Source organism: Vespula vulgaris, chromosome 1 (assembly GCF_905475345.1).
Source record: "Vespula vulgaris chromosome 1, iyVesVulg1.1, whole genome shotgun sequence".
Lineage (NCBI taxonomy): Eukaryota > Metazoa > Arthropoda > Insecta > Hymenoptera > Vespidae > Vespula > Vespula vulgaris.
The window spans coordinates 13,187,624-13,213,395 of NC_066586.1; the positions used below are offsets into that span (position 1 = coordinate 13,187,624).

Consider the following 25,772-nt stretch of genomic DNA (forward strand, 5'->3'; position numbering starts at 1 on the left):
TTTTTATTTTTTTATTTATTTTGTTTTGTCTCGTGCAATAATTATACCTATTCGAAAAAAATGTTTTTGTAAAAATTTATCTTTCTTCGGACAACAATAATTTTTTATTTTTATCTCTCTCTCTCTCTCTGTATACATATATATATATTTTTTAAATATATTTATAGATAGTACGTGATGGATGATCTTTCGATTATTTTAGAAACTATTTTTTTAATTGCAATTCTCTTTTCTTCTTATTTTTTTTTTTTTAGCAGATAGAAAACATGATAGATAACTTGCGCATATAAACGTACTTACGTATCAAATCAGATAAACAATAAAAGTCAGAACGACATTTATGCTTTTGTAGTCGCGGTCAACGAGATGAAAATTTGATTAGCGAAATTCAATCTGGCGCATTATATTTGGGTTACGTCTAAATAGTGGCCAATGATTGGACCATAGATATAAGCGTTATGTCGTTGAGCCGAACGGCCGTCACGGCGAGTGAGCGGTTTAAATGCGTTTGACGTATCGGATTATAGACGACGCTTTATCGGTTTAACGAAGCAAAGTGTACGCGCGCGAATACATTCACAAGCATTCTCTCTTTCTCTCATTCTCTCTTTTTACTATCTCTTTATCGTTCCTCTTCGATGCTGCAGGTTTCGGATTACCTTTTCGGGATTAATAATAGCAAGCAAATAAGTTTCTGATTTATAACGACACGCGTATTAACGTTGAGACATGATATGCATGCATATGTGTATTTTATATTTCTGTGTATACCTATCTATTTAAATTATTAGTGAGATATTATTTTCTCAGGTAACAAAACATTTTCGCGATAGATATAGCAGAAACAAAGCCGATTATTTACAATCGTGTAAGCTTCTATATCGAAAGTTAGAAATTCGATATCGAGTGCGATATTTATACTATGTTTTTGACATTTCCCTCTCTCTTTTTTTCTTTCTGCATATATATACATATATACATATATATATACATATGTACCAAAATATATATATATATGTATATATCGAAACAAAAATTATATATATAATTATGTATGTATGTATACATATATATTTAAAGATATTATATATAAAAATAGTACATATGATATATATAATACCATTATAAATATCATATATATTGTATAATAGTATTATCTTTCTATCACTATTTTTCTTTCTCTTTCTCTCTCACTCCTCCTGACGGACCATCCACGCACGCTCTTTCGGAAAAGTCCTTTTTTTTCGCGCGCCGACGTAAAAGTTTTTTAATGAAATGCGCCATACGAAATAATGAGCAACCTCGTTACAACTCCGACGTTTCAAACGGGAAAAGATATTCTCGCTCGTGAAGGGCGATTTTTTATTCGTTCTCTTTTCGCCGGGATAAAGGATATCGTAGAGAAGGAAAAGGGTAATTTCGTTCCTCGATGAGAAAAACTGGATGGAATAGTGAGAAGAGGATGGGAAGTTTTTAGGGTAGCTGAAATGGCAGGATAGTGAGACCAGAAAAGTGGACAAGAGAAGAAACGTGTAGAAAAACGTTGAGATCGTATAACGAATTTCGAAGCTGTACCTGCGTACATTTTATGTTTCGATGCTCTCTAGATGGAAAGCAAGGGAAATGCGAGTTTCATCTTCCACTTGCTATTAATCAAAATTACGCGGGTGCAAAAACGTTCGCATCGGCTTTTCTCTTCTATCGTCTATCTCCCTCTCCCTCTCCCTCTCTTTCTCTCTACCTCTCTATCTCTCTTTCTGGAACATGCTTTTCTACAGGCAAAGGTTTAATTATCAGAGGCATTCGTTTTCCACGTCGTAGCATCCTGTAGGAAGAAAATAGGAAGAGGGCGACTTTGGTGACTGCAATGCAGTAAGTACTGACGATTCGTGAAAAGTTCTTTTGCGATGGACTTCCCCCCCCCCTCTCTCTCTTTCTATTACGTTTCGTTTACTTTCTCTTTCTCTTTTTCTTTTCAGAAGCATTACCTCCTTTTCTTTCCTTCCTTCCTTCCTTCCTTCCTTCCTTCCTTCCTTTCTTCCTTCATCTCGATTTGAAGTACTCGTTTGGATTCCTTTCGTCGCTCCTCTATATTATCCGAGCTCTTAATCGCACGACTTAAGAAACGAATGGACAAAGGAGAAGATAATCTAACGAGCAACGATACCCCCTTTCGATGACTATCGCGAAAGGAACTTGCTTTCGTGGGACTCCATAAAATGCTTTTCCTTTGTGCTCACTTTTACAAAGAAAAAGAAACAGACGAACAAGAATAAGAATAAGAACAAGAACAAGAAGAAGGATGAAGGAAAAGTAGAAGAAAAAGTAATAGAAGAGATGTCGATTTATTTGACCCAACTCGTAACGCCGATAATTTAAAGGAGCTTGCTTCTATCGAGCATACTACTACGTATCTACCTATCTGCCTATCTATCCATCCATCCATCCATCTATCCATCCATCTATCTATCTATCTATCTATCTATCTATCTATCTATCTATCTATCTATCTATGTATCTATCTATCTATCCTTGTCTCTCTACTCTTCTCTGTAAACTCCTTCAAATAGTCTCACGACTACTTCTCGTCGTCCTTCAGGACAATTTGTTCGTCCAATTAATCGCACAATTAGTCGAACAAAAAGTACCTACGTTTCCAGTATCTTCTCCCCCTTTTTTTTCTTTCTTTCTTCCCTTCTTTCTTTCTTTCTTTCTTTCTTTTTTTTTATTCCTTATCATGCTCGCGTTCAAGCAACTTCTTCTTTCTATCTTTCTTTTTTTTTCCTAAACTAGAAGGTCGAGAGCTTCTCTGTCAATAAGATGGAAAAGTAAGAAAAGCGAGAAGAAGAATAAGGGGAAGAGTAAAGCTGATAGAGAGTCCGACTAATGTAATGGAAAAGTAATGTCTCCTTGTTCGAACGCGACGAAATTAAAGCGACCAATCGAAGAGGCAAAATTAACGTTCTATCGGACACTCTTCTTATTTCTTTTCTCCCCCACCTTTTTTTCTTTTTTTACACTTTTTTTTTTTTTATTCGTCTACATTTAATCCTCACGAGACAAGTTTTTCTCTCTCTTTCTGTTTCTCTCTTGTTATATAGACGTGTACCGTAATTAGCAATTCTTTGAAAGAAAAATGTACATTCCCTTCGATGTGAAGAGTTTCTATGAATATAGTTACACACATACGCACACATCTATGTATATACACTCTAGCGTAAGTATATACGTACGTATGTACCTACACATACATAGCTTAAACGGAATATCTTCCATCAAAGATTTCGAAACAAGGGGAGACACACATCGGCATACTAAAAAAGGGATGCCAATGCCCGGTGGCAAGTAACCACCAGTGGTTGAGAAAGAAAGAAAAGAAAGAAAGAAAGAAAGAAAGAAATAACGAAAGAGAAGAAGAAAGAGAAAAACGTCAAGCGTCAACGCGAAAGCGATATTTTTGTTTTCCGTGCCAAAAGTTTTTCCTCTCTTTGGTTGTTTGCTTGGTTGCTTGCTTGCTTGCTTGCTTGCTTGCTTGCTTGCTTGCTTCCGTTCGTTCTTTCGTTTGTTTCGGCCACCTAACGTGGCACATCTTCCGACAAATCACGATAGAGACGTTGAAATTCGTCCCTTGTCAAAAATGTATTAAGTAAATGAACTTCATGGATATCAGTCATGTATAATATTATTTTCTTCTTCTCTTATTAACGTAGAACGATGACGAAGGATTTTACCGTTCGAAGGATTTAAACGTGACATAATTGTAGCGATTTAAGTGCGACGCTATAGAACATTATCGTTATAACTTCGTAACGCGGTCCGCAACTTTTCGGACCAATTTTCGATGTTGCATGAGTGCTGGAATAGTAGAGTAGTGGTAGAAGTAATAGTAGTAGTAGTAGTAGTAGTAGCAGTCGGTAGTGGTTTGGTAAAGATGCCACTGTTAGTAATAGTAGTGGTACTACTGATGCTGATGGTACTGATGGTCGCAATGGTAGTGGTACTAGCAATAGTAGTAGAGACGACGAGGTTGAAAACTCGGACGAAATACGACGTGATAGAAGAAGCCGCAAACTTTAGAGCACCGTAAAACTTGTGCCGAGAGACGCGGAGCGGACGGTAATGCACGCAACGCTGAATCTCATTTTCATTGGGAATGAGAATCCATTGGTCTCGTAGACTTTTTTCTTCCCCTTATTCTTTCCTTCTTCTCACGTTCTTCTTCTCTTCGAATGCAAATTTTTTCCATAATTTCCTCTTTTTTTCCTTTTTTTTTTTTCTTTCTCACGTTACATATAAGATCAATCACATTTTTATCAGCAGAATTCTGTTTTTTTTTTTTTTACCTTTTTCTTTTCTTTTATACCGTCTTATTTTTCGTTTATATTACCCTTTTACTTTGTTTATATTACTCCGAAAGAAAAATGGTCAATTTCGCAAGAACGTAAGAACGCTTAGGAAAACCTTGATAATTGTAGCAATTTGAAAGTTTCTATCGAAGAACGAAAAAAGTTTAATGAAACGTTAATTAGTGTTGATTTACTAAGAAGAAGAAGATAATGAGGTGGATAAGGAAAAAGATGTTCTCAGCTTTCTTAAAAGACCAGGAAGGTTCGAAAGTACGAAGGGAACGTTCGATGGAAGGGATAATACCTAGTAGCTTTAGAACATAGGTATATATATATATATATACATATATATACATATGTATACACATATGTGTACACATATGTACGCGTATAGGTATATATTTTCAGGATGAGACAAGAACACTTTGGATTCTTTCTCTCTCTCTCTCTCTCTCTCTCTCTCTCTCTCTCTCTCTCTCTCTTTTTCTCTCTTTTTCTCGTGTACCTTGAAATCTTCCTACTAGTATTGCCAATACCGAAGTGTCACGGCTTGTCGATACTATTTGCATGGCTGCCGGCAGCACCTTTTCATTCACGCTCTGTATTTTGTACATGTGCAAAGGTTCTCCGTTTATTCGTTTGTAAAATTCACAACTTCTTATCTTTGTCTTTTCTCAACGATAACAACAATAACGACAACGAAATGAAGAAAAGTAAAACGACGGAGAAGAAAAATTTATTCGGGCGAAAGAATTGATTGCGACGAGCTTTTTGATATTAAATTGAAAAAAAAAAAAAATAAAATTGCAATAAATTCAACATAAATTACGAATTAGAGAAAGGTTCTCCGTCTATACGTTTGTAAAATTCAGAGCTTTTTATCTTCGTCTTTTCTCGACGATAACAACAATAACGATAACAAAATGAAGAGGAAAGAGAAGGAAAAGGAGAAAACGATGAATAAGAAAAATTTATTCGTGCGAAAGAATTGATTGCACGAGCCTTTTGATATTAAAATATAATTGCGATAGATTCAACATAAATTACGAATTAAACGGGAACATACAATCGGTTCGTTATTTTTTTTTCTTCAAATACTTTTTCATTTTATGTTTTTATTTTTTTTGCCATTCAAAGGAACGTAATAATCGATGTTATTAATAAAATTAGATGCACGAATAAAAATTTTTTTTAAGAGAAACGAGAGAGAGAGAGAGAGATAAAGGGATATAGCTTAAAGCTAAAGGTTGAATATATTTGCTTGGTAATTAATTATTCGCGCGGTAAATAGCAGCGTTGCGGAACGTACGCACCAATAACGGGAATCACGGTTCGGTTGAAGGAGCCTCGGGCGTGCGACTTCCTCGCTAAATCCTTCGGAAACTAATATTAACGTTAAAGGAACACGGTGAGAGTATGTCAGGAAAGTTACCTCAGAAACTATGTAAAAGGGGGATACAAGCAAAATTCGTCAAGTGTAACGTTTAAATCGTATCGATTTACGAGTGAATTTCGTACTATAGAAATTCGAGTAGGTATTTGATACCAATAGAATTTGATTACCGATAGGAGTAAAAATGAGAGAATGAGAGGGAAAAGAGCAATTCGGAAGAGAGAGACAGAAAATTTACCGATTATTTGCGGATACGAATGTAGAAGCGGACACCGGTCGCTTGAGAGAGATTTCCACGAGGATTATGTATTGCTTTATTTTTCTTTCAACTTATTACACATATAACGTATGTATGTATGTACGTATGTATTTATTTATCTTGATAGTACATAAAGAATACACGAAAATTCGACGAGTAATCAGGTATTATCCGAAACACGTTCAGATTTCCGATCTATTCAAGAGGATTTTAATGGAGCATGACAATTACGATCTTAGTTGGGAATGCTTTTAAAATTATTCGCGTAGGAAATGTGAGGTGACACCAGCGAGAGTAGCAGTCGTTTTAATCGTCATAGTCGTAGTAATAGTAGAGTAGTAGTCGTAGTAGTCGTCATCGTCGTTGGGCATACGATAAACGAAAGACAAAGGGAGGTTCCCCGAGTAAATCTCGGAACGTTGTATAGTCGTGAACGTGGAGAAAGAGGAGGATGAGGAGGTGGAGGATGAAGGTGGATGAGGATCGCGTCAAAGCGAGTCGTCAAACGCAATCCCGAGTCAGTGGCAAGCGTTTCTCCGCATTATGCCTTCTTCGTCTCTCTTCGTATCTTCTCGTTCGGTCGGCCTTAACGTTCCAACATTCTATTTCTCTCTCTCTATCCTTTTGGACTACTATATATGTATATATAAGATATGTCTATGTGTATACATATACATACATACATACATATATACATACATACATATATATATATGCGTGTCCCTTATGTATGTATGTGTATGTATGCGTTTATATGTGTATGTGTATGTACATCTATATGTTTATGTGTACGTTATGTGTGTGTCTGTTCAAAAGGAAGTATGTGTTTCGGGTCAAGAGTCGCTTGGATTTTGGCCGTTATTTATTCGAAAGGAGACTTCGAGACATTCCCTCCAAGTTCTCCGTGCCCGGTAATCCTGAGCGCAGTGAGAGTTCGCGCGACACAAGGGACGACAGAATGGGTTTTTGGGGATAACTCCGAAGGTTTCTCAATGTTCCTTCTCTAGCAATCTACTCTCTCTCTCTCTTGCTGTTTCTCTTCCTCTTAACCACTACCCAAAGTTATATAAAACATGTTAACGTTTACGAACTTACCAATGGATTACGAAGGTACTGACCCTGTAATGCACTACCGATGTATCTACTATATGTAATACATTATGTATAAATATATATATATATATATTTACGATAAAAAGGAGAACACGATATTTTCGATATGATATTTCGACTAAGCAAGCTTTCGTAAAATGTATCGACTTCTTTTCTTTTTCTCCCGACTATATATATATAGATTCTAAATAATTTGACATTTCTTTCGGGAAAGTATCAAATATTATTTCTTTCTTTATCACTCTATAATTTTTCTTATTTTATCGAAGTGTTTCACGAAGGGTGCGATCTTAGGGAAAGAAAAATGAAAAGAAAAAAAATTATGGAAGGAGAAAAAAATCTGTGTGTACGTGTGTGTGTAAGAAAAAGAGAGAGAGAGAGAGAGAGAGAGAGAGAGAGAGAGAGGAAGAGAGAATAGTTCGATAGGACGAGGGCAAAAGTTTAAAGTAAAAGCCAAAGATGGTTCATAGCGAAAAGTACGGAAAAGTTGTACCACCTTCGAAGGAGGAAAATATGGGGTTGGTGAACAAGGACACGTGGTCTTATCAAATATGGATGGGCACGGTTATAACAGGGCTTATAGAGTATGGTCGAAAAATGTGACCAACCCTCTGTGTATACTATATAATATCCTTTCCTTCCTTCCTTCCTTCCTTCATTTTCTTTTTCAAATCTATGTAGAAACATCCTTCTTTCTCTTCTTTCTTTTCTTTTCTTTTCTTTTTCTTTTTTTTCATTTTTTTTCCTTTTAATTTGTTTTCTTTCTTCATTTTTTTTTTCATTGTTGTTTCTTCTTCTTTCTGTCTTTCACGCGAATATCGAGCGAAGTTGGTCAGGGTCGAACGCGAGATTCGTGAAATTGCTCGGATTAAATCCGGTTTTTCGTTTTATTTACCGACAAACAACGCTATCGCGAATAGATTTTAATATCTCCCTCGACGTTGGGTGAATACTTCCTCGCTTCAAAAGCAGACGATGTTCTCTCGCGGAAGGAGCAATATGGCGAATCGAGCTACGTAATTAAACTTTTTTTCATGACCAGAGTGAACCCTTCCTTACAAGCTTTGTTCGTTCTTTCATTCCTCCTTTCTTTCTTTCGTTCATTCGTTCGTTCATTCGTTCGTTCGTTCGTTCTTGGAAAACTTTTGGCCGATATTTAATACTTTCTCGTGAAACTTTTCAGCAGGCCGTTAAGCGTATCGAAAACATAAATTCACGATCGTCGTCCTGACATAGAAGGAAAAGAACCTTAGTTTCTTAGAGAAGTCCGGTTTTACGAGTCTACCTAGTATTCCCCATCCCATAACCACCCACTTCCACCCACTTTCTCTACATCCTCTTTCACGACATATTCGAAAAGCTTTCTCGTTTCTCGTTTTCTTGGTCGTCGATGGCCGTTCGACCAGAATGAAAAAGTTCTATTAAAGATATTGAAAGATTTCTCTTATCGTAATAAAATCGTATATATTTCACTTTATATTCTATATCTGTATGTATCTAGTATATGTCTGTCTGTGTTTATGTATGCGTATATGTGCAGTTGCAAACATGATGGTACCTAGTTGGCTGGCATTCCGCATTAATATTCATGCTAATAACGACACCACTTCGTCAATTTCCGCGAACGACAATGGAGTTAGAACGTCGACGGTGATAATATCGCGCTTCCCGACTCGAAATGCACCTTCGGTCTAATGCGATCGCGCAAAATCAATTACACCGTGGCGGCCATAATATACGAGTAAAGTTGCCCGCCAAAAGTGTCTCTCTCTCTCTCTCTCTCGCTCTCGCTCTCTTTAGCACATACACACACTCTCTCTCTCTCTCTCTCTCTCTGTCCCTCTTTATTGAACGTACCGCAGCAAGCAAAGTTCTCCTCTTCGTTCGGTAATTCTAACCTCCGCTTCTACCTTAACTCGAGGAATTACAGTCGTTCGAGGAAAACTACTATAGCGTTCTAGAGGCACGTTGAATCAACGAGTAACAAATTGAATCTTTGATAGTTGGAGTGAGAGGGCAAGAGAGTATGTATGTGTATGTATATGTGTATGTGTGTGTGTGTGTGTGTGTGTAAGAGAGAGAGAGAGACAAAGAGGGAGAAATATTTGTTATCATCGAACGATATAGTTGAACTTCTCGTCATTAAATCAGAGATTCTCAAACTTTATTCATTCATTGTTGCTTGCATAGTCATAATAAGCGACGTTATTGCGTCTCTTCAAATATGTAAATTGAAGGACTTGCTACGAGTTACTCCTTAATGAAATTATAACATTTGAGAAGTTCGTAAAATATATTTGGTAGATGTACATACATATATATATATATATATATATATATATATATATATATATATATATTTGACATGTATAATATTGATAAATAAATAGGAAGTAATTAAAAGTAGGGAATCTCCGAGGTAATTTTGGATGTTCTTATCCCAAGATATTTATCAATGCGTCAATGCGTCAAATATTTACGAGAAAGAGAGAAAGAGAATAAATACATATACGTAAGTACATAAGTACTTAGATACTTTGAATCGGTCGATTTCGGGCGCGTGCAACGAACGAGCTGGTGGCGCTAGCTCGACGCCAAAAACGACACCGTCGATATTCGAGAACGAAGTAGTTTAACGAGACCCCGACTCGGCGTTTAATTAATCCGAGAAATTGGATTAACGGCACCACCAGCTCGGCCACTTTGGTCGATGCTTGGTGTGTAGAACGGCTGTGGATGGGTTGCCAACCTGGAACAGCGTGCCTCGCGAGAGAAAGAGAGAAAGAGAGAAAGAGAGAGAAAAGAAAGGCAGAAAAAGAGAAGAGAGAGAGAGAGAGGAGAAGCTTTCGTATATTGGAAAAATAATCAAAATCTTTTTTCTTCATGGAGCCATAGTGAACTAAGGAAAGAACGAATCGAGATGCATAGGAAACCCGTAGACGTACTTAGGTCTTCTTTTTCTTCCGATTTATTTATTTATTTCCTTTTTATTTTTTTTTAATGGTTTTCCTATTCCGTTTGAGAAGACTCAGTCGTTGCCGTCGCAATAATTTTACCTTTTTCGATGTTCCTCTCTCTCTTTCCTTTCCTTATCTTTCTCTCTCTTCCTTCCTTCCTTCCTTCCTTCCTTCCTTCCTTCCGCTTTAAGACGCTTTCGTTAGTTTTTTTTTCTTTTTTTAAGATAAAGCGTTACCGAGAAGGGAATCGAACAGAGATGCCACGAAATCGAGGGAAATGGAATTAAATGTACGGTAAGCAGCGAGAAGCAATTCACCGCGTTCAGCCGCGAGGAGGGAAAACGGATCGAGGCCGATAATTCGAATGGAAGAATCGAGAAAGAAAAAGGAAGCTTTGCCAAACCGATAATTCGAATGAAAGAGTAACGAAGGGGGACGGGATGGATGATGGTTTGGGTAGGGAGAAACTGCGATAGGATCTTTGCTAAGAGTATTTCTTTGGGACGTTTCATTCTGGAGAAATACTATCTTTCTTTCTTTCTTTTTTTCTTTCTTTCTTTCTCTCTTTCCTTCTTTTTATTTTTCTCTTTCTTTCATTCTTTCTCTTTAACGGATATTAAGAAAAGCTTAGGAGAAAGGAAGATAACGAACCTGCCGGATCGGATCATTGGAACATTTGCAAATGGTCCTTGGGCAGTTCGCACCTAATGATTTCGATAAAAACCGCTGATAAAGTCTCCATAAAATCTTATTATGTAGAATCGGTTGGGAAAAGTAACGTTGGTAATTCGAGAAAAACATCGATCGGATTTACAAAGTTCCTCGTGTAAGAAGATCTCTTTCTCTTCTAGCCCTTTATCTCTTTTTGCAGCCGCCAAGTAGAAAAACTTGTAGAATTAACGCGAGTAGTAGAGACAGAGGATATAAAAGAAAAGAGAAGAGAGAAAAAGAAGAGTAGAGAGAAAAGAGAATAGGGAAACACGAGATTCCTGTTGTAGTACTTTTACTACGGTAACTCGCTTCGGAAAATATATTGCTTTTAATATTTTCTTTTAAACAATACACCAACCAACACGATGGCGCCCCGTATCTACTCGATTACGGAAATATCAATATTCTTTCGCCGCGAGGATCGAATAATGGCATCGACAGGTGTCCTGGGGAAAAAGGAATTACATTATGCTAATAGCACTACTCTGCAAATGATAACCGTACGATCAGCTGAACGCTCTCTTCGTTCGAGAGGAGAATCTTTCCTCTCTCTGTCTTCCTCTTTTTCATTCTTTCTTTCTATCCTTGTATTTTTTTCTCTACGTTCTTTTTACCATCTTCTTTCATCGAAACCATACGATCTTCTTCGAGCCTCGACTACTACGGTTCTAGAAACTTGCAATATTTTCATTCCACGTTCATAACACGAGTTTCCCCGTTGGTTTCATTCCAGGCTCACGAAGGAACTGCAAATGCGTATACGTGGATGATTCCTTTTTTTTTTTTTTCTTTTCTTTTTATTTTGTTTCTACTCTTTTCTTTTTTTTTCTTCTTCCATTCCCTCACTTTTCTCTCTGCCTTTTTTCCTTCTCTCTCTCTCTCTCTCTCTTTCTATTTTCTTTCTTTAATTTCAGTAGACCACGAAGCAACGTTGCGACGGAACTAATTAACGTCATTGCTACGCGCGAAAGTGGTAAAGTCGTTTTCATCTCGTATATACAACATTTACATTCTATTATACCCCTTTCCCCATTGCTCGCCCCCTCCCCATCCCTCCTCCTTCTCTTACCCCCTTCCCTTAAAACAGATTGCCTTGATCAAGTGGATTAAAATATTACGTTTAAGGATTAGCGAGCAAACACTTTTGATTACTTGACGAAATTGCGCTTTGTGGGGGAACTTAAGTGACTGGAAAGGAGTAGGTTGACTGAAGTTAAGTCAGAGAGAAAGAGAAAGAGAGAATAAGAAAGAGAAAATAGAGAAAAAGATAGTTTGTTTTCGTAAGCGTTCTTGATAAATGTGATGTAATTGATTCCGCTTTTGAGAAGCAAAGGAAAAATGAAAATCTAGCGTCTTCTTGCTCCTTCGTGGCATCGAACAAACGAACGGATGGACGAACGAACTAACGAACGAACGAATGAACGAACGAACGAACGAACGAACGAACTCAGGGAATCGATGTTTGAATAGCTTTCGACTTTAAATGTTGGCCGAGGATCTCCGTTCGGGCGTTACACACGACCGAGCCAATATTAGTTAAGCTACGTTTGCTCTCGCGGCTTTCTCTATCGTATATCACATCGTAATCAGATATAACTGTGGGCTAGTATCGTCAAAGCGTACATCATAAATCGTATCAGTTAACGATCGTTCATTCCGTTCATGTTCGTTGAGTTCTCCCGAAAGGAATAGAAATTAGGGAATGTCGAGCTATTGCCAAAATTATGTATATCTTCTTAATGCATGTATGTAGGTGCGTGTGTATATTTATACTAAATTTTGATCAAATATATGTACATAAATATATAATTATATATTATATATATGTATCATATATAATGATTCGCAAACTTTACGGATCGACGAGCAAAAATTCAATCAAATTTAAACAGCGAATAACGATGCACATTTAAACTTTAATTCGTGTAAGTAATCGATTATGTATAGGTATGTGTATGTATGTATGTATGTATGTATATATATATATATTTATTGCAGTCGACTCTAAATTTTCAATACTTCCCAACTGTAAATACAGTTATAGATATATGGGAATACATCTAGATAGAGATATGTACATGGTTTTCGCAAAAGGCAAGGATATCCACGTTATTCGAGGAATCCTCTGAATTCCAAGGAGGAAAGCCTGAATTCGTGGAAGCTGTTCCTTATTAAAGTGGCAGGTACTTTCAGAAAATAAACGACAGAGAGAAACCTCTCTCTCTCTCTCTCTCTCTCCCCCTTTCTCTCTCTTTCTATTTCTCCATCTTTCTCTCAGTTTCCCTTCCCTAGTTTCGATCCATTTTGCTTCTGTATATGAAGAAGAAGCTTTCCTCTTCATCTACTTCTTCGCAAGCATCCATCGGCATTATGGTAAACGTAGATCTCGTATCTCGTATCTCGTATAAGTACGGAAGGTAGAAGTTGTTCGATCGATCGTAGAATTACGATCGAATACGACTTTGTATTCACTTTGTGTATCTGTGTGTGTGTGTAGGATGGAGGGGTAAGGTAGGGGAAGTAAGCTCTCGCGGCCTTGGGAAAGTAGGGGATCGTGGTTTAGCGTACGCGTGAGTGAAAAAGAGCAAAAAGAAAGAGAGAATAAGAGAAAAAGAGAAAGAGGATGGATCGAAGAGAAGAGGAGAAGAGTGCCGGGGGTAATCCGGACCACGGTCGGACCACGGACGGGGAGTTTTCTAATTTGAATGTTTGATGTCGGATCGTCTTTTGTTTCCGGGTCGGGCCGCAGTGGCAGCGAGAAGAAATAAGAGCGGTTACATTCGCCCTCTTCCTCCTACACCTACTTTCCTTTCTCCCTTATCCATTGTTTCCCACCTGATTCCCTGCTACCATTTGTGACCTCTTCCACCCACTCCCTCGTCCTCTTCATCCTCCTTATCCTCCTTCTACTTTTCCGCCTACTCCCACTACTTCTCCTACTACTCGGCTCCTTTCTGCTTTCTCACACTGACACCTACGTATCGTGTCATCCTCCTTCTCACACCATTCCCTTTTCTCCTTCTCCTTCTTTTCCTTCTACTTCCTGTTCTTCTTCTTTTTCTTCTTTTTTCTTTTTCTTTTTCTTTTTCTTGCTCTTTCGTCCTTTGAATTCCGTTTTCGGTGTTTTCTCTACCATCTCTATAACTTGTCGCATCTATATATATATGTGAGTGTGTGTGTGTGTGTGTGTGTGTGTGTATATATATATATATATATATATATATATATATATATATGTACTACATATAAACAGAAGCAGCCAACCAGCAACTATGGACCCCATAAAAATGCTAATGCGTCGAAACGTTATGAAGGCTCGCCAAATAACATCGAGACTACAAATTTGATCTTTCTCTTTCGGTACCTTCATCATCGGTCCTATGAATAGGAACTGCGATCGTTTTATAGAGAAAGAGTAAAGATAAAAAGGCGAAAAGGAAAAAGCGGAAGGTGGAAGCAGAGACGTGGAAAAGAAGAAGAAAAAAAAAAAAGAACAAGAAATTAGAAAAGAAAGAAAAATGCGACTTTGATCGGGCAATCGTAGAACGCGTATTATTAGGACATTGAAGAAAGATTGTCGACGTTTATCGATTTTATTTTCTCAAAGTGTTGGAAACTAACGACTTGTTTGACGAGTTTACAACTAGGCTTTGATCTTTCCGCACGGTTAATACCCTTTTCGAAGTGTAACCTCGCGATAAAAATGAAAAGAGAGAGAGAGAGAGAGAGAGAGAGAGAGAGAGAAAGAAAGAAAGAAAAAGAGCGAGAGAGAGAAAGAGAGGTCATTTTAAACGCGGCCTAGTTAGTCAAGAAAGCAAGGACTTTTGCCGAACGAGTTTCGGTGAGAAACGCTCGTTAAGCACGATCCAGTGCGCTCGAGGACGCACGCCATTGGTGGGTCCGATGCCAACCGCACGTCGGATTTCGCGCCAAATGCGCTCTGGCTGGTCGAGCAACGTGGTGGTACTTTCCAAAGAGCTTTCCTACACGAACGATATCGTATAATCGTAACATCGATGAATCATTCGATAGAGAAGATCGTTGTTACTACGGTAAACATCTATTATTTCAAGATGATAAGTCAATCGGAAAGTGTTAGTTTCGAATTTCATTCTTCGACTCGATCGATTTTTTGCTAAACGATCGACTGACGGAGAGAACATATTTGATGAAAAGAAAGATAGATTAGATAGATAAAGAGAGAGAGAGAGAGAGTATATCGTCTTTAAAAAAGGAAAAAAAAAGAAAACGACTGAAAATTCTCCACCGTTTCTTCTCTATTACTGAAAATTCCACGGTGGGAATGTTCTCGAATATTAGAAATTAAAGTGAACGACTGTGAGGGAAAGCAAGGAAGATAGATAGAGAAAGAGATAGAGAAAGATAGAGAGAGAGAGAGAGAGAGAGAAAAAGAAGAGGAGTGCAGTCAACTTTTATAACTTCCGTGATAGCTAGATGAAATCTCATAAGGTTAGCCCACTTACGGAAGAGTTGAAACTCAGAAACTCTTCCTTTTATGGTCCAACGTCAAAGGGAATTACAAAAGATTCATTGTTACTTGTTTCCATCGTTCCCCTCGGTGATTTAACGTTGTGCGAAGGGCGCCTAAGGCGCGTTTATTCCAAACGAAATGAGAGAATCGTTGGAAATAAAGATGTGTAAGATCGACAGAGAAAGAAAGAAAGAGATAGATAGATAGATAGATAGAGAGAGAGAGAGAGAGAGAGAGAGAGAGAGAGAGGTAGGTAGATAGATAGATAGATGGATAGATAGAAAGAGATAGAATGAGAGAGAGAAAGAAAGACATGGTAGGGATAAGATAAGGAAAAAGAGAAGGATGAGAAGGGAAGGTAGAGAAAAGAAGGGTAGTGTCTAAGGTAGGATGACGCGGTTATATATCTTTGGATTTTCCTTGACGACGCGAGAAAGTAGGTTTCGTATAACGAGAGACTTCGTTACTTACTTGGGATATTCCAAACGCTGTGCGGAGGTGTTCATTTGTCTGCAAGACCGTCGTCACGATCATTACTCTCTCCACAGCTTTTCTCTTTCTATCTGTCTCTCTCTCTCTCTCTCTCTCTCTCTCTCTCACCCCTGTTCCTTCTTCTCTCCCACCTTTTCACCTCCCTTCGTTCGTGGTAGCTTCCTCTTGTTCTCCTCTCTCTTTCTCTCTATCCCTCTATCTCTATCTCTCTCCCTTACCAATGTCTCATAGTTCCTTTCTTCTTCTCCTTCTCTTTTTTTTCTATTCCTTTCTTTTTCTTTTTTTCTCTCTCTCTCCCTCTTTTTTTTTTTTTTTTTTTTTACCACAAACACTGCGTGTCGTACAACTCGCTTCGTAACTACCACCGAGCGCGTAAAGAATCAACGCGAGGTTAGAACGTATTGGTATCACTCTTGTACGATCCGTGCTGCATCATTGTATGTCCTTTTCAAACACGGTATGCATACATATACATATGTATAAATATATATGTAGTTATATACATATGTAGGCGGATTACTCTTAATAAAAACGACACAAGCGGTTGCCAACGAGAGAGACCGAGAGAAGAGATAAACGGGCAACGACGAAGGAAACGTTTTTCCTATCTCTTCGTACTCGTCAGATGGACGCGTCGTACTAACTCGTCGGTGATGATCATCGTTCGAGATTCCATAGGCGAGTCGAAGCTAGTCCGATAAAAAGCTCGCCACTCCATGCTACGAATAGTATCTCCGTAGCACGTTTTCTTCTATCGCGATCTTTGAATCTCTTGATATTTTTCCTCCTGTTGCTGTTGCTACTGTAGCCGTTGTCGCTGCTGTTGCTATTGCTGCTGTTGCTGCTGCTACTGTTGCTGCTACAACCGCTGCTGTTATTTGTATCGTCGTTGTTCTCGTTATTGCTGATGCTGATACTGCTGCTGCTGTTATTGTTATCGTAGTCGATGTAATTATTGTTTCATAAATTGAACGATCTTCTTGAACGGACGTCATAGCGACGATTAGGCCGATCTCATCTTCCCTTCCAAGGACTATCCCAAGGATAATTAGCAAAACTTTTATCTTCCATTTGGAGAATGAAAAATCTTGCGATCAAATATTTTAATTTGATGAGGGATAATTAGAGAGAAAGAAAAAGAGAGAGAGAGAGAGACGGGCAAATAGACGGATAGAGAAAGAGAGAGACAGAAAAAGTCAGTAATCAAAAGAGAAAAAAAGGAAGAGAGAGAAAGAGGGAGAGAGAGAGAGAAATAGATAGAAATAGAGAAAAGGAGAGAAAGAGAGATGTGTACGTATGAAGATAAAAAAAAATTTCGTAAGAATATATACGAATTTCACGGAGCAACACTCAGTGAATAGATACAGATAGATAGACAGAGAGATAGAGATAGAGAACGAGAGCAAGCGAGGAAGCTCCGAGATCAGAGCGCCGAGAGCCGAGCGCAGACTGTTTGCTCGGCCGGAGGCGCCTGCGGTCCAGGCAGCCACGCAGTACACTGAGCCGTGCCGGCTGCCCGGGAGAGCCCGTGGGCGAACGAAGCTCGCCGAAAATCTGCGAAGACCCTCGATTCGATACACTCACCCACTCGAGGGTGGTAGCTCGCGTTCCACCGCCGACCGACCGCGAGTACTCTTCCTTCCGAGAGAACCGCTCGACCGTCCTACTATCGAAGTAAAAGAAAAAGAGCAAAAGGAGGAAGAAAGAAAAAGAGAGAGAGAGAGAGAGAGAGAGAGAGAGTGTCTTATTTAAAGTCCGAATTATCTGTTGAAAAAGCTACGAGCTCGCGAGAAAAGAATACCGTCTTTTTTGTCTTTCTCCCTCTTCTTTTTTTTTGTTTTCTTTTTTCGTTTAATTCTTTCTCTCTCTCTCTCTCTCTCTTTTTTCTCTCTTTTTTCTTTCTTTTCTACTTTTCCATCTCTCTTGCTTTCTCTTTTACCTTTTCTCCGATCAATCGATAAGCTCGATCTCGAGCTAATCTTAACGGATGAATTTTTAACAAGACGAACGTTATTCGAGAGCGAACAATCTCACGCCTTACGTGAGAGCGAAGCTAAGAAAAAGTACCTACTCGAGCGTACCCCTCCAGCGCGTTTTCTTTGCATGCGATAAAAAGAGATAGAGGTGCGAGTGTTCCAAGCGAAGATGGTGGTGGTAGTGTCGGTGGTGTTACGTTATTTGTAAATTTTATTGCATCGCGGGGCATCGCGTACGACGTTTTAAAAATTTATCCGTACAATCGAGCGTAAACTTTTGAAAGAAAGGAAAGAAAAAAAGAAAGAAAGGAAAGAGAGAAAAGAAAAAGCAATCGGAAATACGATAGTAGCTTGCTTCGAATAGCAACTAGTTTTTCTTTTTCTCTCTCTCTCTCTCTCTCTCTTCTTTTTTTTTTTCTTTTGCGATATTTTATGAAATAACAAAGATCTTTACGATCGTATCGTCTTAGATACACATCGATCTATCATCGATTTCTCGTTATTTCTTAAGGATGAAAATTTGCGATCGATTATTAGACACGTCTTAGAACGTAATTGAAACAAATTATTATCCGATAGATTCCGAATAATTAGATACTCGATAGAATATCGATTTCATTTTATAGAAGCAAGGAAAAAAAATGCGAGTTTTCTCTGGGAAAACAATGATTTCCGAGTTGGCAAACAACCTGTTGTTGATCATCCCACGATATTTTCATTCATTCTATACTCACACATATATAGAGAAATATAGATATCTAAATATATATATATATATATATTTTTTTTCAACCTTTAATCCTCAATCGCGTATCTAGGTCGATGGATTTTGATCGTTTAAAACCTTTCACTTTTTACTAGCCTTGGATAGAAATCCTCTTATTGACGAATACAAGCCAACGAACAAAACTAATTCAGATAGCGACGTTACAACAAGCATCCATCAGTTTAATTGATTAACGCTAGGACGCTAAATCCGATCCATCCAATTTGTATTTACCATCAGCGTAGATCCATCATCCTTGTTCTCGAGATAAAAGAAAATGTTGGAAATTCGTCACTTGCCGGATTGCATCGTATATAAGCTCGTCGTTAAAATCTCTAGCGAGGCACGATCCTATTTCTTTTAAACGTTCTTCATGCGATGAAACGGTATTTTGCTATCAGACACCACCGATGTTAGAGAGAAGATAATAACTTTCAACTGTTCTCGCTTGCTCTTTCGGTGTTTCTCTATTCACTTGATAGCTATTACCTAAAGGTTGTTTGGAATGTAGTATCTCCCTGTTGGACCATTTCCTGATTTGCCTTACTAATGAATTCTAGAAGCTATCTATCGGAAAAGATTACTTTGACTATACAAACATACCCACACACGTGTGTGTGTGTATATATATATATATGTAGACACCGTACATGTAGCCTTCTCGCCTTTCTTTTAAACTCGTTTGCATTTAATATCTTTCACTCGATGAACCGTATCTCTTTTTTTTGTCTTCGTCTCTCTCTCTCTCTCTCTCTCTCTCTCTCTCTCTCTCTTTTGTTCTTTGAATATAAACCATTATCACCGATAGCGAACAAACTATGATGATTACGAGTAATAAAGACAAAAGAAATAATAATTATTATTATTATAAATAAATAAAAAGGAAGAGATAAAAGGAAAGAAAGAAATAAAATTAAAAGAGCTAAAAAAGACTAAAAAAGAAGTTAAAATAATAATTAATTAGCGCCTAGACCCTCTCGTTATTTAAAATGTGTACCTACGTTGATGTAAACGTATGTATGTAAATGTATGTAAATACATCCACGCGTCCGCAAAAACACACACATGCACATACACATACACAATACGATCCACGGTACACACGAGCGACCTTTAAAGAAGATTTACGAGGAGGACAAACGTAGCAGCAGCTACGTTGCGATACGCGCGAGAGAATCCGCTCGAACTAAATTCCAATAACGAGACGGCGACGCGGGATACGAGTTCGAATCTTTATGCACGTTTCGTTTCCACGTATCTAAAAACGTTCGGGATGTCCTTCTTTTTCTCTTTCTCTCTCTCTCTCTCTCTGTATTTTTTTTCTTTTTAATCCTTTTCTAGTTGCAAGAAAAAAAGAAAGAATTTTCTATTACGGAAAAAGAGGTGAAACGCGTAGGAAACGCGTTTTTAAAAAAATATTTTCTTTCCCTCTCTCTCTTTCTCTTTCTGATTATTTTCGTCTATCTATCTATCCCCATGGATTTATCAATCAAATACTCCATTCGAGTGAACGTGTAATATTTATAATTGATTCTTTCTCTTTTCATCATCTCGTACAGGTATCCACTGTTTTATTTTTATTTCCAGCTATTGCATAAATTCGTTATTTTGATTATTTGATTTTTCTTTCTTTCTTTTTTTTTTGTTTGTTTTCAAATATATATATATATATATATATATATATATATATATATATATATATATCATCGCACGTACCGTTGTATTTTTATTTCTCTCCGAGCATAAATTCATTAATTTTTATCATCCCACACATCCGTACTGCTTCATTTGAATATCTTCGTTTAACATAAATAAATTTAACGTTATCTTTCCACCTAGAATATACCTATAGTTAATTAGGATCGAACAAATCAATTGATTTTCCATCTTTCTCTCTCTCTCTCTCTTTCTCACCTCTTTCCCCACACACTCACACACACTCACATACACATATAACACGTCCCTTCCATTTTGACCTATTATCTTTACGAATGAAGCTCCTAGGAGAGTAGAATCCGTCTCTGTTGCGCATAGAACGACTCCTGGGTTCCGTTTTATGGGTTAGGGTCAGTCGAAACGCGCGTAGTAGGTAGTAGGTAGTAGGTAGTAAGTAGTAGGTAGTAGATAGTAATAGTAGTAGTAGTAGTAGTAGTAGTATGACGGTATTGATCTCTCTTGCTCACTCTCTCTCGTTCGTCTGGTTCGTAAGCATCGTTCGACTCGATCCTCTCGACGGCCACGTCGTCTTCGTCAGCAGCTGCCTCTTCCCGATGGAACTCCGATCGATCGTCGTAGAGTCGCAGCTATTCCGTCGTTGGAGGATGAGGAGGATGAAGAGCAGGAGGAGGAGGTGGAGGAGGTGGAGGAGGAGGAGGTAGAGATGAAGGAGGATGAGTAGAAGGAGAAGAAGGAGGAGGAGTTCGAACTTAGGAGATGGGGGAGGGTGTGAACGGGGGTGAAAACGTGGGCTTGAAAAAAGGATACCCTTACGGAACACTCGCTGGGAAATATGGATTCCGTGAAACGCCGAGTTGAAAATCAAGAACGACGACGACGACGAAAAAGAAAGAGAGAGAGAGAGAGAGAGAGAGAGAGTTTTATCGCGATTGGGCAGCCGATGGTCTCATCAGGAAATCGAGCGAAATCGATGCCCATACTGTATAGTGTAAGCTTACTGATAATGCCCAGTATCCGTCATTAAAACATTTTAATATGGTACACGGTTTAGTATTCGAATCCTCTACTGCTACTATTGCAATCGTTCGGATAACCGAGAGAGAGAGAGAGAGAGAGAGAGAGTCATTTAAATCTAATCGTTCGAATCGAGCGAGAAAATTCCTCGTGTAATTTGCGAAATGATCTTCGAGAGTGTTGTCATTTATATAGATATTTCTCTCTCTCTTTCTCTCTTTCTCTTTATATTTTTTCATTTCTCTCTTCTTTCTTTCTTTTTTTCAAATCACGTTCTCTCACATTTTCGACATAGATGGCTTTCGATATAGATAGTGCATTTCATTTCTTTTTTCTCTGTTAAAAAAAAAAAGAAAAAAGGAGGAAAAAAGGATAGACAGAGAGAGAGAGAAAGATAGAGAAAATTGTACTAAGCGATCGTTGTCGAATGTCACGAAGAGTTTAAAGCGAAAGAAGGGAAGAATTCAAAGTGGATGAGGAAGGTAAGGTAGGAGTAATCGCATCGAAGGTATTTACGAGGAAAATCTCTTACCGCGACATCCTGATGCTGCTTCCGCACGGAATGCTCGCGAATTTTGCGAGAAGCTGCCCCGATAAATCTTATCCGGGATTCGTCGAAGACGGAAGTACTCGAGGTTCGTGTGGAAGGTCGGATCGAGGTTAGGCTTCCCCTTACTGATTGGATTCTCTTGGGATATTCTTCTCGACGACGTAGTCTTTTCTTTTTGGACCTGAGAGAAAGAGAGAAAGAAAGAGAGAAAAAAAAAGAGAGAAATTCGTGACTGGTGAAAGCATACGCGAAGGGGTGGTTAGCTGTTTTGCTTCTTCAGCCACGGATGAGGCCGAATCTTCCGCCTTTTGTTCCCAATGTCAAAGCGGCTTATGAAAGTTCTTTCTTTTCTTTCTTTCTTTTCTTAACTTCCTTCCTTCCTTCCTTTCTTCCTTCCTCGTTTTGTTTTTTCTTTTCTTTTCTATTCCTTTTTATTATAATTATTTTTTTTTATATATATATTTTTTTATTCTTTTTTCTCTCACTCTCTTTCTTTCTTTCTTTCTTTCTTTCTTTCTCATGCTGTTTCTCTTATTCTCTCTCTTATTCTCTGTCTCTTTCTTTCCTTCCATGTCTTCTTTTTCATTTTTCCACGGTACTCTTTTCCAGTTTGTAGATAACAGAACAGTCACCAAGATCGTTTTCTTCTCTCACTCACGTCTACAGAGTAAGACGATAAACCGACATTATTATTGTCCTTTATCAGACAGCTAGGAAGATTCCCTATGGGACACGCGTGACTTACGATCTTCCGTATCTTGATACTCTCCGCACATGATACATCGTCGGAGGACGTTAAATGCCTCTCACGGAATATAATAGTAGCCGAGAATTGTCGAAATATAATGCGGGTCAGCAGACGAGGTAAACGATAATAATGAGAGAGCTTGTCCCATGGGATTTTGATATTGTTCAAAGTTTTCTACTTTAGCGTCAACTTGAAGAGGAAGAGAAAAAGAAAGAGAGAGAGAGAAAGATGAAGTAAAGATGATTTAGTGATTCGTTAGACAAGAAACGTTGCTTTCCATGATAAAGGAAGTACGTTCGAATCCGAATTCTCATGTGGGTCACGGTGAAATCGAATTATAAGAAATTTGGAGCAATGATATCGACTACTTCAGGTAAAGCCAGAAGAATAGAAAAAAGAGAGAGAGAGAGAGAGAGAGAAGAATAGTGAACGACAAGATAAGATTTCTTCTCTTCAAGTGGTAACATCAACGTTTGCATTGTTGGCCATTGTGTTCAATTCGCTCGAAAGAGTAAGAGAGAGACAGGTACGAAAGAAAAAAATATATATATATACACGTACGTACAAAAAAACAGAGAGAGAGAGAGAGAGAGAGAGAAAATGAAAAGAAATAAGAAGGTATAATATAGGTGAAAGAAAGCAGACGTTTATCGCGTCACCGGCATTTTCCTGGATAGTTTGCGAAATCGAACAGTTTTGAATCGACGATGAGATCCGAATTAGCCCGAACGCCCTCGAGCGTGGCTCGTGCAATCGATTCGAAATGGGGCGAAGTTACTTTTTCTTTTCCTTTCGAAAACCTTCGGGTTGTCTCCATTTGAAATAGAAAAAAATCGAAGAGGAGAATCCTTTCTATTTTCTACTCTCTCTTTCTCTCCCTCCTTCTCTCTCTCTCTCTCTCTCTCTCTCTCTCTCTCTCCCTCTCTCTCTCTCTCTCTCTCTCTCCCTCTGTCTCTCTTTCTCTCCGTCTTTCTCTCTCTCTCTTTTTTTTGTCTTTCAACGAGTGTCCATTCACGAAGGTCGAAGGCCCACTTTCGCGAGCCATTTACCTCGCGCGCCAACCACCGGCAGCTCTTTTTTTTGCTTCTAGTTCTCTCCTTCCATTTCTCTCTCATCTTCCTTCTTCTTCTCTTTTCTTCTCTTCTCTTCTCATTCCATCTTCCTTCCAAGCTGAGTTTCACGCAAAACCACAGAGCTGCGCGGTGACGGCTTGTTGCTCGGCACGCTCTTCGCAAACTCGTTCAAGCACCTGAACGTTAGGTACTTCCTGACCTCTCGTTAGTGTTGCTATCTCTATCTATCTATCTATCTATTCCTCTCTCTCTCTCTCTCTCTCTCTCTCTGTCTCTATTATTTCCCTCTTTCTCTATTTCAGAGTTCCTCTTGTTTGTTCAAGAGCTTCTTCTTATTCCACGCTGTACGTAAAACTTTTCGAGAAGAGGAGACGTCGAAACGACGAGCGACTCACCGAGATAGCGTCGTCCGTAATTGTTGAGGTTTCTTCATGATATTTCCTTCTCTCCTTTTTCATCTCTCGCTCTTTCTCTCTCTCTCTTTCTCTATCTCTTTCTATATATATACATATCTTTCTCTTTCTCTTATGTCTCTACCGTTTTCATTCTCAATGAGATTCCCGCCGACGAAAGTTTACGAAAGCAGATGTGCATCCACGTATTCTACTACTTCGTAGACCTTACACGTTTCACCCTTTCTTCTCTCAAACACCCTTTTCTTAAACTTTCAGTAAGCTTCTACTGCTACAGATTTTTGAAGACACCCTTCAATTTTCTTCAGTTTTTATTCTTTTCCTTCTTTTCATTTTTTTATTTCTACCTACGTGCACCATCATCATCATCATCATCATCATCATCATCATCATCATCATAATCATTATCGTCGTCGTTCGTCGTCGTCATGATCCTTTATATTTTTTATTCGTGGTCCGTCCTATCTCCGAAAATATGCGATTTAAGAGGAAGAAAACCTCGCGAGGATAGGTTTAAAGCTCGTTTTTGACCAGAATTTTCTTCTTTTTCGTTTGTGGATGAACGGAGCGAGTTACGTCGGAGCGCGAGAGTAGGTTCGTGTCTGGAATTCTAGCACGTAGAAGATCGCGAGGGGCAGCCAGAGGGTATACGGGGGTTGTTTGAATGGCATGCGAGCAGCAGGTCGTACATACATCGATCGTACGCCGCTGAAACGCTAGTGAATCGTGAGACGCTTGCGTAATCGAACGCGAGGGAAAGGGGTTACCATTTCTACGACTCTCTCTCTCTCTCTCTCTCTCTCACCCACTCTTGCGTTCTCTTTCTCTTTCTCTCTCTCTCTCTCTTTCTCTCTTTCTCCGAGAAACTTCAGGATATTCGATCGTGTATATCGTGTACTTCGTGTAATATCGCTTTTCTCTTGCCTAATGTTAGCTTTGAATTTACATAAAACTGGTAAAATTTAATTTTAAGGTTCTTCCTTATTCCTTCATTCAATTAATTTTTGTCCTATTTATTTATTCTTTTCTTTCTTTATTCGTTTTTTTTTTTTTATATTCATAAAAGAGAACGATCCAATTACATCATATTACATTTATATAAACAAATTGAAATAGAAGGTAACAAATATTTTGTCGTTCGTTTTTCATTAATATTTATCATATTTTCACCTTGTATATTTATTTTTGTTACTCGATATTTTTGAAGCCGGTCTTAATTGGATATTCGATGGTCTCTATCCGATATCATATTTTCTGTTTTAGTTTATTTATTCGTGTTAATTAAAAAAATGGATACATAATAAATAAATATTGGATTTTCGATCGAAACTATCGATAATATTTGTACAAGTATCGACGAATGAGAATTTAGCTTTACGTCGATAACTGAACATTTATCCATTACCATACGATGTTTAAACGCAAGTCGGTAATATCGCAAAAGAATACCGACTGAACCGTTCGAAGATGAAACTTAACGCGAGATGGCGTAGCTGACTTTTTCGCGCGTTTTCCGACTTAAAAGTTCGCGTTTGACGTTCGCAAGAAGAAATAAGCCGCTAATCGATGATTTCCTGCTTGATTATAGCAATTACATTAATTATTCTACAAATGTAATATTCCTCTAGATCGTTCCGACAAACGATTAACGAGAATCAGAATTACAATAATTTATGAAATCATTATAATTATCACGTCTTGGAATGATTCGTTGGGAATACTCGTGCATTTTTTGGCGTTCACGACGTTTAATCGAATTCTACGTGTCGAACTTAGATAAAGGAGAGCCGGC

At 38.3% G+C, this 25,772-nt stretch overlaps 1 protein-coding gene across 4 annotated transcripts in view; it reads right to left on the reverse strand.

The window, feature by feature from the left end:
• LOC127064342 (uncharacterized) overlaps positions 1–17,262 on the reverse strand; it is a 42,170-nt gene extending 24,908 nt beyond the window's left edge. The window contains exons 1-2 of one of the 4 annotated variants that reach the window (XM_050995290.1): positions 15,743–17,262; positions 7,094–7,142 (exon numbers count right to left, since the gene is read on the reverse strand). The gene's annotated coding sequence lies outside the window, so the exon portion shown is untranslated. Of the gene's footprint in view, positions 1–300; positions 651–7,093; positions 7,143–15,742 lie in introns of those variants that run through there. The other 3 variants (XM_050995279.1, XM_050995282.1, XM_050995308.1) reach the window with 3 other exon arrangements.
• Positions 17,263–25,772: the final 8,510 nt, after the last annotated feature.